Raw genomic sequence first — 17,297 nt, forward strand, 5'->3', positions numbered from 1 at the left:
TTGGGAGTGAGGGATGCAGTAAAGAAGGATTAGTGGATCGGAAATGTGATTGTCGTATCCAAAAAGAAAATCCTGTCGTTTCCATAGAAACGTTACTCGATTTAGAAGGAATTGTCTTAGAACACATAGTACTCGTATTTCATAGCTACGCAATTTCCGTGTGAATTCGTCAATATGTGGGAGTGAGGGATGCAGTAAGGACAGATTAGTGGATCGGAAATAAGATTGTCGTATCCCAAAAGAAAATCCTGTCGTTTCCATAGAAACGTTATTCGATTTAGAAAGAAATGTCTTAGAACACATAGTATTTCATAGCGATGCATTTTCCGTGTGAATTCGTCAATGTGTGGGAGTGAGGGATGCAGTAAAGAGGGATTAGTGGATCGGAAATGAGATTGTCGTATCCCAAAAGAAAATCCTGTCGTTTCCATAGAAACGTTACTCGATTTAGAAGGAGAAGTCATAGAACCCATAGTAATTCATAGCGACGCAATTTCCGTGTGAATTCGTCAATGTTTGTGAGTTAGGGATGCAGTAAAGAAGAATTAGTGGATCGGAAATGTGATTGTCGTACCCCCAAAAGAAAATCCTGTCGTTTCCATAGAAATGTTACTCGATTTAGAAAGAAATGACTTAGAACACATAGTACTCGTATTTCATAGCGACGCAATTTCCGTGTGAATTCGTCAATGTGTGGGAGTGAGGGATGCAGTAAAGAAGGATAAGTGGATCGGAAATGAGATTGTCGTATCCCAAAAGAAAATCCTGTCGTTTCCATAGAAACGTTACTCGATTTAGAAGGAAATGTCTTAGAACACATAGTATTTCATAGCGACGCAATTTCCGTGTGAATTCGTCAATGTTTGGGAGTGGGGGATGCAGTAAAGAAGGATTAGTGGATCGGAAATGAGATTGTCGTATCCCAAAAAAAAGTCCTGTCGTTTCCATAGAAACGTTACTTGATTTAGAAGGAGAAGTTATAGAACCCACAGTAATTCATAGCGACACAATTTCCGTATGAATTGGTCAATGTGTGGGAGTGAGGGATGCAGTAAAGAAGGATTAGTGGATCGGAAATGTGATTGTCGTATCCCAAAAGTAAATCCTGTCGTTTCCATAGAAACGTTACTCGATTTAGAAGGAAATGTCTTAGAACACATAGTACTCGTATTTCATAGCGACGGAATTTCCGTGTGAATTCGTCAATGTGTGGGAGTGAGGGATGCAGTAAAGAAGGATTAGTGGATCGGAAATGTGATTGTCGTATCCCAAAAGAAAATCCTGTCGTTTCCATAGAAACGTTACTCGATTTAGAAGGAAATGTCTTAGAACACATAGTATTCCATAGCGACGCAATTTCCGTGTGAATTCGTCAATGTTTGGGAGTGAGGGTTGCAGTAAAGAAGGATTAGTGGATCGGAAGTGTGATTGTCGTATTCCAAAAGAAAATCCTGTCGTTTCCATAGAAACGTTACTCGATTTAGAAGGAAATGTCTTAGAACACATAGTACTCGTATTTCATAGCTACGCAATTTCCGTGTGAATTCGTCAATATGTGGGAGTGAGGTATGCAGTAAGGAAGGATTAGTGGATCGGAAATAAGATTGTCGTATCCCAAAAGAAAATCCTGTCGTTTCCATAGAAACGTTACTCGATTTAGAAGGAAATGTCTTAGAACACATAGTATTTCATAGCGACGCAATTTCCGTGTGAATTCGTCAATGTTTGGGAGTGAGGGATGCAGTAAAGAAGGATTAGTGGATCGGAAATGAGATTGTCGTATCCCAAAAGAATATCCTGTTGTTTCCATAGAAACGTTACTCGATTTAGAAGGAAATGTCTTAGAACACATAGTATTTCATAGCGACGCAATTTCCGTGTGAATTCGTCAATGTTTGGGAGTGAGGGTTGCAGTAAAGAAGGATTAGTGGATCGGAAATGTGATTGTCGTATCCCAAAAGAATATCCTGTCGTTTCCATAGAAACGTTACTCGATTTAGAAGGAATTGTCTTAGAACACATAGTACTCGTATTTCATAGCTACGCAATTTCCGTGTGAATTCGTCAATGTGTGGGAGTGAGGGATGCAGTAAAGAAGGATTAGTGGATCGGAAATAAGATTGTCGTATCCCAAAAGAAAATCCTGTCGTTTCCATAGAAACGTTACTCGATTTAGAAGGAAATGTCTTAGAACACATAGTATTTCATAGCGACGCAATTTCCGTGTGAATTCGTCAATGTTTGGGAGTGAGGGATGCAGTAAAGAAGGATTAGTGGATCGGAAATGAGATTGTCGTATCCCAAAAGAATATCCTGTTGTTTCCATAGAAACGTTACTCGATTTAGAAGGAAATGTCTTAGAACACATAGTATTTCATAGCGACGCAATTTCCGTGTGAATTCGTCAATGTTTGGGAGTGAGGGTTGCAGTAAAGAAGGATTAGTGGATCGGAAATGTGATTGTCGTATCCCAAAAGAATATCCTGTCGTTTCCATAGAAACGTTACTCGATTTAGAAGGAATTGTCTTAGAACACATAGTACTCGTATTTCATAGCTACGCAATTTCCGTGTGAATTCGTCAATGTGTGGGAGTGAGGGATGCAGTAAAGAAGGATTAGTGGATCGGAAATAAGATTGTCGTATCCCAAAAGAAAATCCTGTCGTTGCCATAGAAACGTTACTCGATTTAGAAGGAAATGTCTTAGAACACATAGTATTTCATAGCGACGCAATTTCCGTGTGAATTCGTCAATGTTTGGGAGTGAGGGATGCAGTAAAGAAGGATTAGTGGATCGGAAATGTGATTGTCGTATCCCAAAAGAAAATCCTGTCGTTTCCATAGAAACGTTACTCGATTTAGAAGGAAATGTCTTAGAACACATAGCACTCGTATTTCACAGCGACGGAATTTCCGTGTGAATTCGTCAATGTGTGGGAGTGAGGGTTGCAGTAAAGAAGGATTAGTGGATCGGAAATGAGATTGTCGTATCCCAAAAGAAAATCCTGTCGTTTCCATAGAAACGTTACTCGATTTAGAAGGAAATGTCTTAGAACACATAGTATTTCATAGTTACGCAATTTCTGTGTGAATTCGTCAATGTTTGGGAGTGAGGGATGCAGTAAAGAAGGATTAGTGGATCGGAAATGTGATTGTCGTATCCCAAAAGAAAATCCTGTCGTTTCCATAGAAACGTTACTCGATTTAGAAGGAAATGTCTTAGAACACATAGTACTCGTATTTCATAGCGACGCAATTTCCGTGTGAATTCGTCAATGTGTGTGAGTGAGGGATGCAGTAAAGAAGGATTAGTGGATCGGAAATGAGATTGTCGTATCCCAAAAGAAAATCCTGTCGTTTCCATAGAAACGTTACTCGATTTAGAAGGAAATGTCCTAGAACACATAGTATTTCATAGCGACGCAATTTCCGTGTGAATTCGTCAATGTGTGGGAGTGAGGGATGCAGTAAAGAAGGATTAATGGATCGGAAATGAGATTGTCGTATCCCAAAAGAAAATCCTGTCGTTTCCATAAAAACGTTACTCGATTTAGAAGGAAATGTCTTAGAACACATAGTATTTCATAGCGACGCAATTGCCGTGTGAATTCGTCAATGTGTGGGAGTGAGGGATGCAGTAAAGAAGGATTAATGGATCGGAAATGAGATTGTCGTATCCCAAAAAAAAGTCCTGTTGTCTCCATAGAAACGTTATTTGATTTAGAAGGAGAAGTCATAGAACCCATTGTAATTCATATCGACGCAATTTCCGTGTGAATTCGTCAATGTGTGGGAGTGAGCGATGCAATAAAGAAGGATTTATGGATCGGAAATGTGATTGTCGTATCCCAAAAGAAAATCCTGTCGTTTCCATAGAAACGTTACTCGATTTAGAAAGAAATGTCTTAGAACACATAGTACTCGTATTTCATAGCGACGCAATTTCCGTGTGAATTCGTCAATGTGTGGGTGTGAGGGATGCAGTAAAGAAGGATTAGTGGATCGGAAATGTGATTGTCGTATCCCAAAAGAAAATCCTGTCGTTTCCATAGAAATGTTACTCGATTTAGAAGGAAATGTCTTAGAACACATAGTACTCGTATTTCATAGCGACGGAATTTCCATGTGAATTCGTCAATGTTTGGGTGTGAGGGATGCAGTAAAGAAGGATTAGTGGAACGGAAATGAGATTGTCGTATCCCAAAAGAAAATCCTGTCGTTTCCACAGAAACGTTACTCGATTTAGAAGGAAATGTCTTAGAACACATAGTACTCGTATTTCATAGCTACGCAATTTCCGTGTGAATTCGTCAATATGTGGGAGTGAGGTATGCAGTAAGGAAGGATTAGTGGATCGGAAATAAGATTGTCGTATCCCAAAAGAAAATCCTGTCGTTTCCATAGAAACGTTACTCGATTTAGAGGGAAATGTCTTAGAACACATAGTATTTCATAGCGACGCAATTTCCGTGTGAATTCGTCAATGTTTGGGAGTGAGGGATGCAGTAAAGAAGGATTAGTGGATCGGAAATGTGATTGTCGTATCCCAAAAGAAAATCCTGTCGTTTCCATAGAAACGTTACTCGATTTAGAAGGAAATGTCTTAGAACACATAGTACTCGTATTTCATAGCGACGGAATTTCCGTGTGAATTCCTCAATGCGTGGGAGTGAGGGATGCAGTAAAGAAGGATTAGTGGATCGGAAATAAGATTGTCGTATCCCAAAAGAAAATCCTGTCGTTGCCATAGAAACGTTACTCGATTTAGAAGGAAATGTCTTAGAACACATAGTAATTCATAGCGACGCAATTTCCGTGTGAATTCGTCAATGTTTGGGAGTGAGGGATGCAGTAAAGAAGGATTAGTGGATCGGAAATGTGATTGTCGTATCCCAAAAGAAAATCCTGTCGTTTCCATAGAAACGTTACTCGATTTAGAAGGAAATGTCTTAGAACACATAGCACTCGTATTTCATAGCGACGGAATTTCCGTGTGAATTCGTCAATGTGTGGGAGTGAAGGTTGCAGTAAAGAAGGATTAGTGGATCGGAAATGAGATTGTCGTATCCCAAAAGAAAATCCTGTCGTTTCCATAGAAACGTTACTCGATTTAGAAGGAAACGTCTCAGAACACATAGTATTTCATAGTTACGCAATTTCTGTGTGAATTCGTCAATGTTTGGGAGTGAGGGATGCAGTAAAGAAGGATTAGTGGATCGGAAATGTGATTGTCGTATCCCAAAAGAAAATCGTGTCGTTTCCATAGAAACGTTACTCGATTTAGAAGGAAATGTCTTAGAACACATAGTACTCGTATTTCATAGCGACGCAATTTCCGTGTGAATTCGTCAATGTGTGTGAGTGAGGGATGCAGTAAAGAAGGATTAGTGGATCGGAAATGAGATTGTCGTATCCCAAAAGAAAATCCTGTCGTTTCCATAGAAGCGTTACTCGATTTAGAAGGAAATGTCCTAGAACACATAGTATTTCATAGCGACGCAATTTCCGTGTGAATTCGTCAATGTGTGGGAGTGAGGGATGCAGTAAAGAAGGATTAATGGATCGGAAATGAGATTGTCGTATCCCAAAAGAAAATCCTGTCGTTTCCATAAAAACGTTACTCGATTTAGAAGGAAATGTCTTAGAACACATAGTATTTCATAGCGACGCAATTGCCGTGTGAATTCGTCAATGTGTGGGAGTGAGGGATGCAGTAAAGAAGGATTAATGGATCGGAAATGAGATTGTCGTATCCCAAAAAAAAGTCCTGTCGTCTCCATAGAAACATTATTTGATTTAGAAGGAGAAGTCATAGAACCCATAGTAATTCATATCGACGCAATTTCCGTGTGAATTCGTCAATGTGTGGGAGTGAGCGATGCAATAAAGAAGGATTTATGGATCGGAAATGTGATTGTCGTATCCCAAAAGAAAATCCTGTCGTTTCCATAGAAACGTTACTCGATTTAGAAAGAAATGTCTTAGAACACATTGTACTCGTATTTCATAGCGACGCAATTTCCGTGTGAATTCGTCAATGTGTGGGAGTGAGGGATGCAGTAAAGAAGGATTAGTGGATCGGAAATGTGATTGTCGTATCCCAAAAGAAAATCCTGTCGTTTCCATAGTAATGTTACTCGATTTTGAAGGAAATGTCTTAGAACACATAGTACTCGTATTTCATAGCGACGGAATTTCCATGTGAATTCGTCAATGTTTGGGTGTGAGGGATGCAGTAAAGAAGGATTAGTGGAACGGAAATGAGATTGTCGTATCCCAAAAGAAAATCCTGTCGTTTCCACAGAAACGTCACTCGATTTAGAAGGAAATGTCTTAGAACACATAGTATTTCATAGCGACGCAATATCCGTGTGAGTACATCAATGTTTGGGAGTGAGGGATGCAGTAAAGAAAGATTAGTGGATCGGAAATGAGATTGTCGTATCCCAAAAAAAATTCCTGTCTTTTCCATAGAAACGTTACTTGATTTAGAAGGAGAAGTCATAGAACCCATAGTAATTCATATCGACGCAATTTCCGTGTGAATTCGTCAATGTGTGGGAGTGAGGGATGCAGTAAAGAAGGATTAGTGGATCGTAAATGTGATTGTCGTATTCCAAATGAAAATCCTGTCGTTTCCATACAAACGTTACTCGATTTAGAAGGAAATGTCTTAGAACACATAGTACTCGTATTTCATAGCGACGCAATTTCCGTGTGAATTCGTCAATGTGTGGGAGTGAGGGATGCAGTAAATAAGGATTAGTGGATCGGAAATGTGATCGTCGTATCTCAAAAAAAAATCCTGTCGTTTCCGTAGAAACGTTACTCGATTTAGAAGGAAATGTCTTAGAACACATAGTACTCGTACTTCATAGCGACGCAATTTCCGTGTGAATTCGTCAATGTGTGGGAGTGAGGGATGCAGTAAAGAAGGATTAGTGGATCGGAAATGTGATTGTCGTATCCCAAAAGAAAATCCTGTCGTTTCCATAAAACGTTACTCGATTTAGAAGGAAATGTCTTAGAACACATAGTATTTCATAGCGACGCAATTGCCGTGTGAATTCGTCAATGTGTGGGAGTGAGGGATGCAGTAAAGAAGGATTAATGGATCGGAAATGAGATTGTCGTATCCCAAAAAAAAGTCCTGTCGTCTCCATAGAAACATTATTTGATTTAGAAGGAGAAGTCATAGAACCCATAGTAATTCATATCGACGCAATTTCCGTGTGAATTCGTCAATGTGTGGGAGTGAGCGATGCAATAAAGAAGGATTTATGGATCGGAAATGTGATTGTCGTATCCCAAAAGAAAATCCTGTCGTTTCCATAGAAACGTTACTCGATTTAGAAAGAAATGTCTTAGAACACATTGTACTCGTATTTCATAGCGACGCAATTTCCGTGTGAATTCGTCAATGTGTGTGAGTGAGGGATGCAGTAAAGAAGGATTAGTGGATCGGAAATGTGATTGTCGTATCCCAAAAGAAAATCCTGTCGTTTCCATAAAAACGTTACTCGATTTAGAAGGAAATGTCTTAGAACACATAGTATTTCATAGCGACGCAATTGCCGTGTGAATTCGTCAATGTGTGGGAGTGAGGAATGCAGTAAAGAAGGATTAATGGATCGGAAATGAGATTGTCGTATCCCAAAAAAAAGTCCTGTCGTCTCCATAGAAACATTATTTGATTTAGAAGGAGAAGTCATAGAACCCATAGTAATTCATATCGACGCAATTTCCGTGTGAATTCGTCAATGTGTGGGAGTGAGCGATGCAATAAGGAAGGATTTATGGATCGGAAATGTGATTGTCGTATCCCAAAAGAAAATCCTGTCGTTTCCATAGAAACGTTACTCGATTTAGAAAGAAATGTCTTAGAACACATTGTACTCGTATTTCATAGCGACGCAATTTCCGTGTGAATTCGTCAATGTGTGGGAGTGAGGGATGCAGTAAAGAAGGATTAGTGGATCGGAAATGTGATTGTCGTATCCCAAAAGAAAATCCTGTCGTTTCCATAGAAATGTTACTCGATTTAGAAGGAAATGTCTTAGAACACATAGTACTCGTATTTCATAGCGACGGAATTTCCATGTGAATTCGTCAATGTTTGGGTGTGAGGGATGCAGTAAAGAAGGATTAGTGGAACGGAAATGAGATTGTCGTATCCCAAAAGAAAATCCTGTCGTTTCCACAGAAACGTCACGCGATTTAGAAGGAAATGTCTTAGAACACATAGTATTTCATAGCGACGCAATATCCGTGTGAATACATCAATGTTTGGGAGTGAGGGATGCAGTAAAGAAAGATTAGTGGATCGGAAATGAGATTGTCGTATCCCAAAAAAAATTCCTGTCTTTTCCATAGAAACGTTACTTGATTTAGAAGGAGAAGTCATAGAACCCACAGTAATTCATATCGACGCAATTTCCGTGTGAATTCGTCAATGTGTGGGAGTGAGGGATGCAGTAAAGAAGGATTAGTGGATCGTAAATGTGATTGTCGTATTCCAAATGAAAATCCTGTCGTTTCCATACAAACGTTACTCGATTTAGAAGGAAATGTCTTAGAACACATAGTACTCGTATTTCATAGCGACGCAATTTCTGTGTGAATTCGTCAATGTTTGGGAGTGAGGGATGCAGTAAAGAAGGATTAGTGTATCGGAAATGTGATTGTCGTATCCCAAAAGAAAATCGTGTCGTTTCCATAGAAACGTTACTCGATTTAGAAGGAAATGTCTTAGAACACATAGTACTCGTATTTCATAGCGACGCAATTTCCGTGTGAATTCGTCAATGTGTGTGAGTGAGGGATGCAGTAAAGAAGGATTAGTGGATCGGAAATGAGATTGTCGTATCCCAAAAGAAAATCCTGTCGTTTCCATAGAAGCGTTACTCGATTTAGAAGGAAATGTCCTAGAACACATAGTATTTCATAGCGACGCAATTTCCGTGTGAATTCGTCAATGTGTGGGAGTGAGGGATGCAGTAAAGAAGGATTAATGGATCGGAAATGAGATTGTCGTATCCCAAAAGAAAATCCTGTCGTTTCCATAAAAACGTTACTCGATTTAGAAGGAAATGTCTTAGAACACATAGTATTTCATAGCGACGCAATTGCCGTGTGAATTCGTCAATGTGTGGGAGTGAGGGATGCAGTAAAGAAGGATTAATGGATCGGAAATGAGATTGTCGTATCCCAAAAAAAAGTCCTGTCGTCTCCATAGAAACATTATTTGATTTAGAAGGAGAAGTCATAGAACCCATAGTAATTCATATCGACGCAATTTCCGTGTGAATTCGTCAATGTGTGTGAGTGAGGGATGCAGTAAAGAAGGATTAGTGGATCGGAAATGTGATTGTCGTATCCCAAAAGAAAATCCTGTCGTTTCCATAAAAACGTTACTCGATTTAGAAGGAAATGTCTTAGAACACATAGTATTTCATAGCGACGCAATTGCCGTGTGAATTCGTCAATGTGTGGGAGTGAGGAATGCAGTAAAGAAGGATTAATGGATCGGAAATGAGATTGTCGTATCCCAAAAAAAAGTCCTGTCGTCTCCATAGAAACATTATTTGATTTAGAAGGAGAAGTCATAGAACCCATAGTAATTCATATCGACGCAATTTCCGTGTGAATTCGTCAATGTGTGGGAGTGAGCGATGCAATAAGGAAGGATTTATGGATCGGAAATGTGATTGTCGTATCCCAAAAGAAAATCCTGTCGTTTCCATAGAAACGTTACTCGATTTAGAAAGAAATGTCTTAGAACACATTGTACTCGTATTTCATAGCGACGCAATTTCCGTGTGAATTCGTCAATGTGTGGGAGTGAGGGATGCAGTAAAGAAGGATTAGTGGATCGGAAATGTGATTGTCGTATCCCAAAAGAAAATCCTGTCGTTTCCATAGAAATGTTACTCGATTTAGAAGGAAATGTCTTAGAACACATAGTACTCGTATTTCATAGCGACGGAATTTCCATGTGAATTCGTCAATGTTTGGGTGTGAGGGATGCAGTAAAGAAGGATTAGTGGAACGGAAATGAGATTGTCGTATCCCAAAAGAAAATCCTGTCGTTTCCACAGAAACGTCACGCGATTTAGAAGGAAATGTCTTAGAACACATAGTATTTCATAGCGACGCAATATCCGTGTGAATACATCAATGTTTGGGAGTGAGGGATGCAGTAAAGAAAGATTAGTGGATCGGAAATGAGATTGTCGTATCCCAAAAAAAATTCCTGTCTTTTCCATAGAAACGTTACTTGATTTAGAAGGAGAAGTCATAGAACCCACAGTAATTCATATCGACGCAATTTCCGTGTGAATTCGTCAATGTGTGGGAGTGAGGGATGCAGTAAAGAAGGATTAGTGGATCGTAAATGTGATTGTCGTATTCCAAATGAAAATCCTGTCGTTTCCATACAAACGTTACTCGATTTAGAAGGAAATGTCTTAGAACACATAGTACTCGTATTTCATAGCGACGCAATTTCTGTGTGAATTCGTCAATGTTTGGGAGTGAGGGATGCAGTAAAGAAGGATTAGTGTATCGGAAATGTGATTGTCGTATCCCAAAAGAAAATCGTGTCGTTTCCATAGAAACGTTACTCGATTTAGAAGGAAATGTCTTAGAACACATAGTACTCGTATTTCATAGCGACGCAATTTCCGTGTGAATTCGTCAATGTGTGTGAGTGAGGGATGCAGTAAAGAAGGATTAGTGGATCGGAAATGAGATTGTCGTATCCCAAAAGAAAATCCTGTCGTTTCCATAGAAGCGTTACTCGATTTAGAAGGAAATGTCCTAGAACACATAGTATTTCATAGCGACGCAATTTCCGTGTGAATTCGTCAATGTGTGGGAGTGAGGGATGCAGTAAAGAAGGATTGATGGATCGGAAATGAGATTGTCGTATCCCAAAAGAAAATCCTGTCGTTTCCATAAAAACGTTACTCGATTTAGAAGGAAATGTCTTAGAACACATAGTATTTCATAGCGACGCAATTGCCGTGTGAATTCGTCAATGTGTGGGAGTGAGGGATGCAGTAAAGAAGGATTAATGGATCGGAAATGAGATTGTCGTATCCCAAAAAAAAGTCCTGTCGTCTCCATAGAAACATTATTTGATTTAGAAGGAGAAGTCATAGAACCCATAGTAATTCATATCGACGCAATTTCCGTGTGAATTCGTCAATGTGTGGGAGTGAGCGATGCAATAAAGAAGGATTTATGGATCGGAAATGTGATTGTCGTATCCCAAAAGAAAATCCTGTCGTTTCCATAGAAACGTTACTCGATTTAGGAAGAAATGTCTTAGAACACATTGTACTCGTATTTCATAGCGACGCAATTTCCGTGTGAATTCGTCAATGTGTGGGAGTGAGGGATGCAGTAAAGAAGGATTAGTGGATCGGAAATGTGATTGTCGTATCCCAAAAGAAAATCCTGTCGTTTCCATAGAAATGTTACTCGATTTAGAAGGAAATGTCTTAGAACACATAGTACTCGTATTTCATAGCGACGGAATTTCCATGTGAATTCGTCAATGTTTGGGTGTGAGGGATGCAGTAAAGAAGGATTAGTGGAACGGAAATGAGATTGTCGTATCCCAAAAGAAAATCCTGTCGTTTCCACAGAAACGTCACTCGATTTAGAAGGAAATGTCTTAGAACACATAGTATTTCATAGCGACGCAATATCCGTGTGAATACATCAATGTTTGGGAGTGAGGGATGCAGTAAAGAAAGATTAGTGGATCGGAAATGAGATTGTCGTATCCCAAAAAAAATTCCTGTCTTTTCCATAGAAACGATACTTGATTTAGAAGGAGAAGTCATAGAACCCATAGTAATTCATATCGACGCAATTTCCGTGTGAATTCGTCAATGTGTGGGAGTGAGGGATGCAGTAAAGAAGGATTAGTGGATCGGAAATGTGACTGTCGTATCCCAAAAGAAAATTCTGTCGTTTCCATAGAAACGTTACTCGATTTAGAAGGAAATGTCTTAGAACACATAGTATTTCATAGCGATGCAATTTCCGTGTGAATTCGTCAATGTGTGGGAGTGAGGGATGCAGTAAAGAGGGATTAGTGGATCGGAAATGAGATTGTCGTATCCCAAAAGAAAATCCTGTCGTTTCCATAGAAACGTTACTCGATTTAGAAGGAGAAGTCATAGTACCCATAGTAATTCATAGCGACGCAATTTCCGTGTGAATTCGTCAATGTTTGTGAGTTAGGGATGCAGTAAAGAAGAATTAGTGGATCGGAAATGTGATTGTCGTACTCCAAAAGAAAATCCTGTCGTTTCCATAGAAACGTTACTCGATTTAGAAAGAAATGTCTTAGAACACATAGTACTCGTATTTCATAGCGACGCAATTTCCGTGTGAATTCGTCAATGTGTGGGAGTGAGGGATGCAGTAAAGAAGGATAAGTGGATCGGAAATGAGATTGTCGTGTCCCAAAAGAAAATCCTGTCGTTTCCATAGAAACGTTACTCGATTTAGAAGGAAATGTCTTAGAACACATAGTATTTCATAGCGACGCAATTTCCGTGTGAATTCGTCAATGTTTGGGAGTGAGGGATGCAGTAAAGAAGGATTAGTGGATCGGAAATGAGATTGTCGTATCCCAAAAAAAAGTCCTGTCGTTTCCATAGAAACGTTACTTGATTTAGAAGGAGAAGTCATAGAACCCACAGTAATTCATAGCGACGCAATTTCCGTATGAATTGGTCAATGTGTGGGAGTGAGGGATGCAGTAAAGAAGGATTAGTGGATCGGAAATGTGATTGTTGTATCCGAAAAGTAAATCCTGTCGTTTCCATAGAAACGTTACTCGATTTAGAAGGAAATGTCTTAGAACACATAGTACTCGTATTTCATAGCGACGGAATTTCCGTGTGAATTCGTCAATGTGTGGGAGTGAGGGATGCAGTAAAGAAGGATTAGTGTATCGGAAATAAGATTGTCGTATCCAAAAAGAAAATCCTGTCGTTTCCATAGAAACGTTACTCGATTTAGAAGGAAATGTCTTAGAACACATAGTATTTCATAGCGACGCAATTTCCGTGTGAATTCGTCAATGTTTGATAGTGAGGGATGCAGAAAAGCTGGATTAGTGGATCGGAAATGTGATTGTCGTATCCCAAAAGAAAATCCTGTCGTTTCCATAGAAACGTTACTCGATTTAGAAGGATATGTCTTAGAACACATAGTATTTCATAGCGACGCAATTTCCGTGTGAATTCGTCAATGTTTGGGAGTTAGGGATGCAGTAAAGAAGGATTAGTGGATCGGAAATGTGATTGTCGTATCCCAAAAGAAAATCCTGTAGTTTCCATAGAAACGTTACTCGATTTAGAAGGAAATGTCTTAGAACACATAGTACTCGTATTTCATAGCGACGCAATTTCCGTGTGAATTCGTCAATGTGTGGGAGTGAGGGATGCAGTAAAGAAGGATTAGTGGATCGGAAATGAGATTGTCTTATCCCAAAAGAAAATCCTGTCGTTTCCATAGAAACGTTACTCGATTTAGAAGGAAATGTCCTAGAACACATAGTATTTCATAGCGACGCAATTTCCGTGTGAATTTGTCAATGTGTGGGAGTGAGGGATGCAGTAAAGAAGGATTAATGGATCGGAAATGAGCTTGTCGTATCCCAAATGAAAATCATGTCGTTTCCATAGAAACGTTACTCGATTTAGAAGGAAATGTCTTAGAACACATAGTATTTCATAGCGACGCAATTTCCGTGTGAATTCGTCAATGTTTGGGAGTGAGGGATGCAGTAAAGAAGGATTAGTGGATCGGAAATGAGATTGTCGTATCCCAAAAAAAAGTCCTGTCGTTTCCATAGAAACGTTACTTGATTTAGAAGGAGAAGTTATAGAACCCACATAATTCATAGCGACACAATTTCCGTATGAATTGGTCAATGTGTGGGAGTGAGGGATGCAGTAAAGAAGGATCAGTGGATCGGAAATGTGATTGTCGTATCCCAAAAGTAAATCCTGTCGTTTCCATAGAAACGTTACTCGATTTAGAAGGAAATGTCTTAGAACACATAGTACTCGTATTTCATAGCGACGGAATTTCCGTGTGAATTCGTCAATGTGTGGGAGTGAGGGATGCAGTAAAGAAGGATTAGTGGATCGGAAATGTGATTGCCGTATCCCAAAAGAAAATCCTGTCGTTTCCATAGAAACGTTACTCGATTTAGAAGGAAATGTCTTAGAACACATAGTATTCCATAGCGACGCAATTTCCGTGTGAATTCGTCAATGTTTGGGAGTGAGGGTTGCAGTAAAGAAGGACTAGTGGATCGGAAATGTGATTGTCGTATCCCAAAAGAAAATCCTGTCGTTTCCATAGAAACGTTACTCGATTTAGAAGGAATTGTCTTAGAACACATAGTACTCGTATTTCATAGCTACGCAATTTCCGTGTGAATTCGTCAATATGTGGGAGTGAGGGATGCAGTAAGGAAGGATTAGTGGATCGGAAATGAGATTGTCGTATCCCAAAAGAAAATCCTGTCGTTTCCATAGAAACGTTACTCGATTTAGAAGGAAATCTCTTAGAACACATAGTATTTCATAGCGACGCAATTTCCGTGTGAATTCGTCAATGTTTGGGAGTGAGGGTTGCAGTAAAGAAGGATTAGTGGATCGGAAATGTGATTGTCTTATCCCAAAAGAATATCCTGTCGTTTCCATAGAAACGTTACTCGATTTAGAAGGAATTGTCTTAGAACACATAGTACTCGTATTTCATAGCTACGCAATTTCCGTGTGAATTCGTCAATGTGTGGGAGTGAGGGATGCAGTAAAGAAGGATTAGTGTATCGGAAATAAGATTGTCGTATCCGAAAAGAAAATCCTGTCGTTTCCATAGAAACGTTACTCGATTTAGAAGGAAATGTCTTAGAACACATAGTATTTCATAGCGACGCAATTTCCGTGTGAATTCGTCAATGTTTGATAGTGAGGGATGCAGTAAAGCTGGATTAGTGGATCGGAAATGTGATTGTCGTATCCCAAAAGAAAATCCTGTCGTTTCCATAGAAACGTTACTCGATTTAGAAGGATATGTCTTAGAACACATAGTATTTCATAGCGACGCAATTTCCGTGTGAATTCGTCAATGTTTGGGAGTTAGGGATGCAGTAAAGAAGGATTAGTGGATCGGAAATGTGATTGTCGTATCCCAAAAGAAAATCCTGTAGTTTCCATAGAAACGTTACTCGATTTAGAAGGAAATGTCTTAGAACACATAGTACTCGTATTTCATAGCGACGCAATTTCCGTGTGAATTCGTCAATGTGTGGGAGTGAGGGATGCAGTAAAGAAGGATTAGTGGATCGGAAATGAGATTGTCGTATCCCAAAAGAAAATCCTGTCGTTTCCATAGAAACGTTACTCGATTTAGAAGGAAATGTCCTAGAACACATAGTATTTCATAGCGACGCAATTTCCGTGTGAATTCGTCAATGTGTGGGAGTGAGGGATGCAGTAAAGAAGGATTAATGGATCGGAAATGAGCTTGTCGTATCCCAAAAGAAAATCATGTCGTTTCCATAGAAACGTTACTCGATTTAGAAGGAAATGTCTTAGAACACATAGTATTTCATAGCGACGCAATTTCCGTGTGAATTCGTCAATGTTTGGGAGTGAGGGATGCAGTAAAGAAGGATTAATGGATTGGAAATGAGATTGTCGTATCCCAAAAAAAAGTCCTTTCGTTTCCATAGAAACATTACTTGATTTAGAAGGAGAAGTCATAGAACCCATAGTAATTCATAGCGACGCAATTTCCGTGTGAATTCGTCAATGTGTGGGAGTGAGGGATGCAGTAAAGAAGGATTAGTGGATCGGATATGTGATTGTCGTATTCCAAATGAAAATCCTGTCGTTTCCATACAAACGTTACTCGATTTAGAAGGAAATGTCTTAGAACACATAGTACTCGTATTTCATAGCGACGCAATTTCCGTGTGAATTCGTCAATGTGTGGGAGTGAGGGATGCAGTAAAGAAGGATTAGTGGATCGTAAATGTGATTGTCGTATTCCAAATGAAAATCCTGTCGTTTCCATACAAACGTTACTCGATTTAGAAGGAAATGTCTTAGAACACATAGTACTCGTATTTCATAGCGACGCAATTTCCGTGTGAATTCGTCAATGTGTGGGAGTGAGGGATGCAGTAAAGAAGGATTAGTGGATCGGAAATGAGATTGTCGTATCCCAAAAGAAAATTTTGTCGTTTCCATAGAAACGTTACTCGATTTAGAAGGAAATGTCTTAGAACACATAGTATTTCATAGCGACGGAATTTCCGTGTGAATTCGTCAATGTGTGGAAGTGAGAGATGCAGTAAAGAAGGATTAGTGGATCGGAAATGTGATTGTCGTATCTCAAAAAAAAAATCCTGTCGTTTCCATAGAAACGTTACTCGATTTAGAAGGAGAAGTCATAGAACCCATAGTAATTCATATCGACGCAATTTCGGTGTGAATTCGTCAATGTGTGGGAGTGAGGGATGCAGTAAAGAAGGATTAGTGGATCGGAAATGAGATTGTCGTATCCCAAAAGATAATTCTGTCGTTTCCATAGAAACGTTACTCGATTTAAAAACAAATGTGTTAGAACACATAGTATTTCATAGCGACGCAATTTCCATGTGAATTCGTCAATGTTTGGGAGTGAGAAATGCAGTAAAGAAGGATTAGTGGATCGGAAATGTGACTGTCGTATCCCAAAAGAAAATCCTGTCGTTTCCATAGAAACGTTACTCGATTTAGAAGGAAATGTCTTAGAACACATAGTATTTCATAGCGATGCAATTTCCGTGTGAATTCGTCAATGTGTGGGAGTGAGGGATGCAGTAAAGAGGGATTAGTGGATCGGAAATGAGATTGTCGTTTCCCAAAAGAAAATCCTGTCGTTTCCATAGAAACGTTACTCGATTTAGAAGGAGAAGTCATAGAACCCATAGTAATTCATAGCGACGCAATTTCCGTGTGAATTCGTCAATGTTTGTGAGTTAGGGATGCAGTAAAGAAAAATTAGTGGATCGGAAATGTGATTGTCGTACTCCAAAAGAAAATCCTGTCGTTTCCATAGAAACGTTACTCGATTTAGAAAGAAATGTCTTAGAACACATAGTAATCGTATTTCATAGCGACGCAATTTCCGCGTGAATTCGTCAATGTGTGTAAGTGAGGGATGCAGTAAAGAAGGATAAGTGGATCGGAAATGAGATTGTCGTGTCCCAA

The sequence above is a fragment of the Schistocerca americana genome, chromosome 5, assembly GCF_021461395.2.
Source record: "Schistocerca americana isolate TAMUIC-IGC-003095 chromosome 5, iqSchAmer2.1, whole genome shotgun sequence".
In the NCBI taxonomy this organism is placed as follows: Eukaryota; Metazoa; Arthropoda; class Insecta; order Orthoptera; family Acrididae; genus Schistocerca; species Schistocerca americana.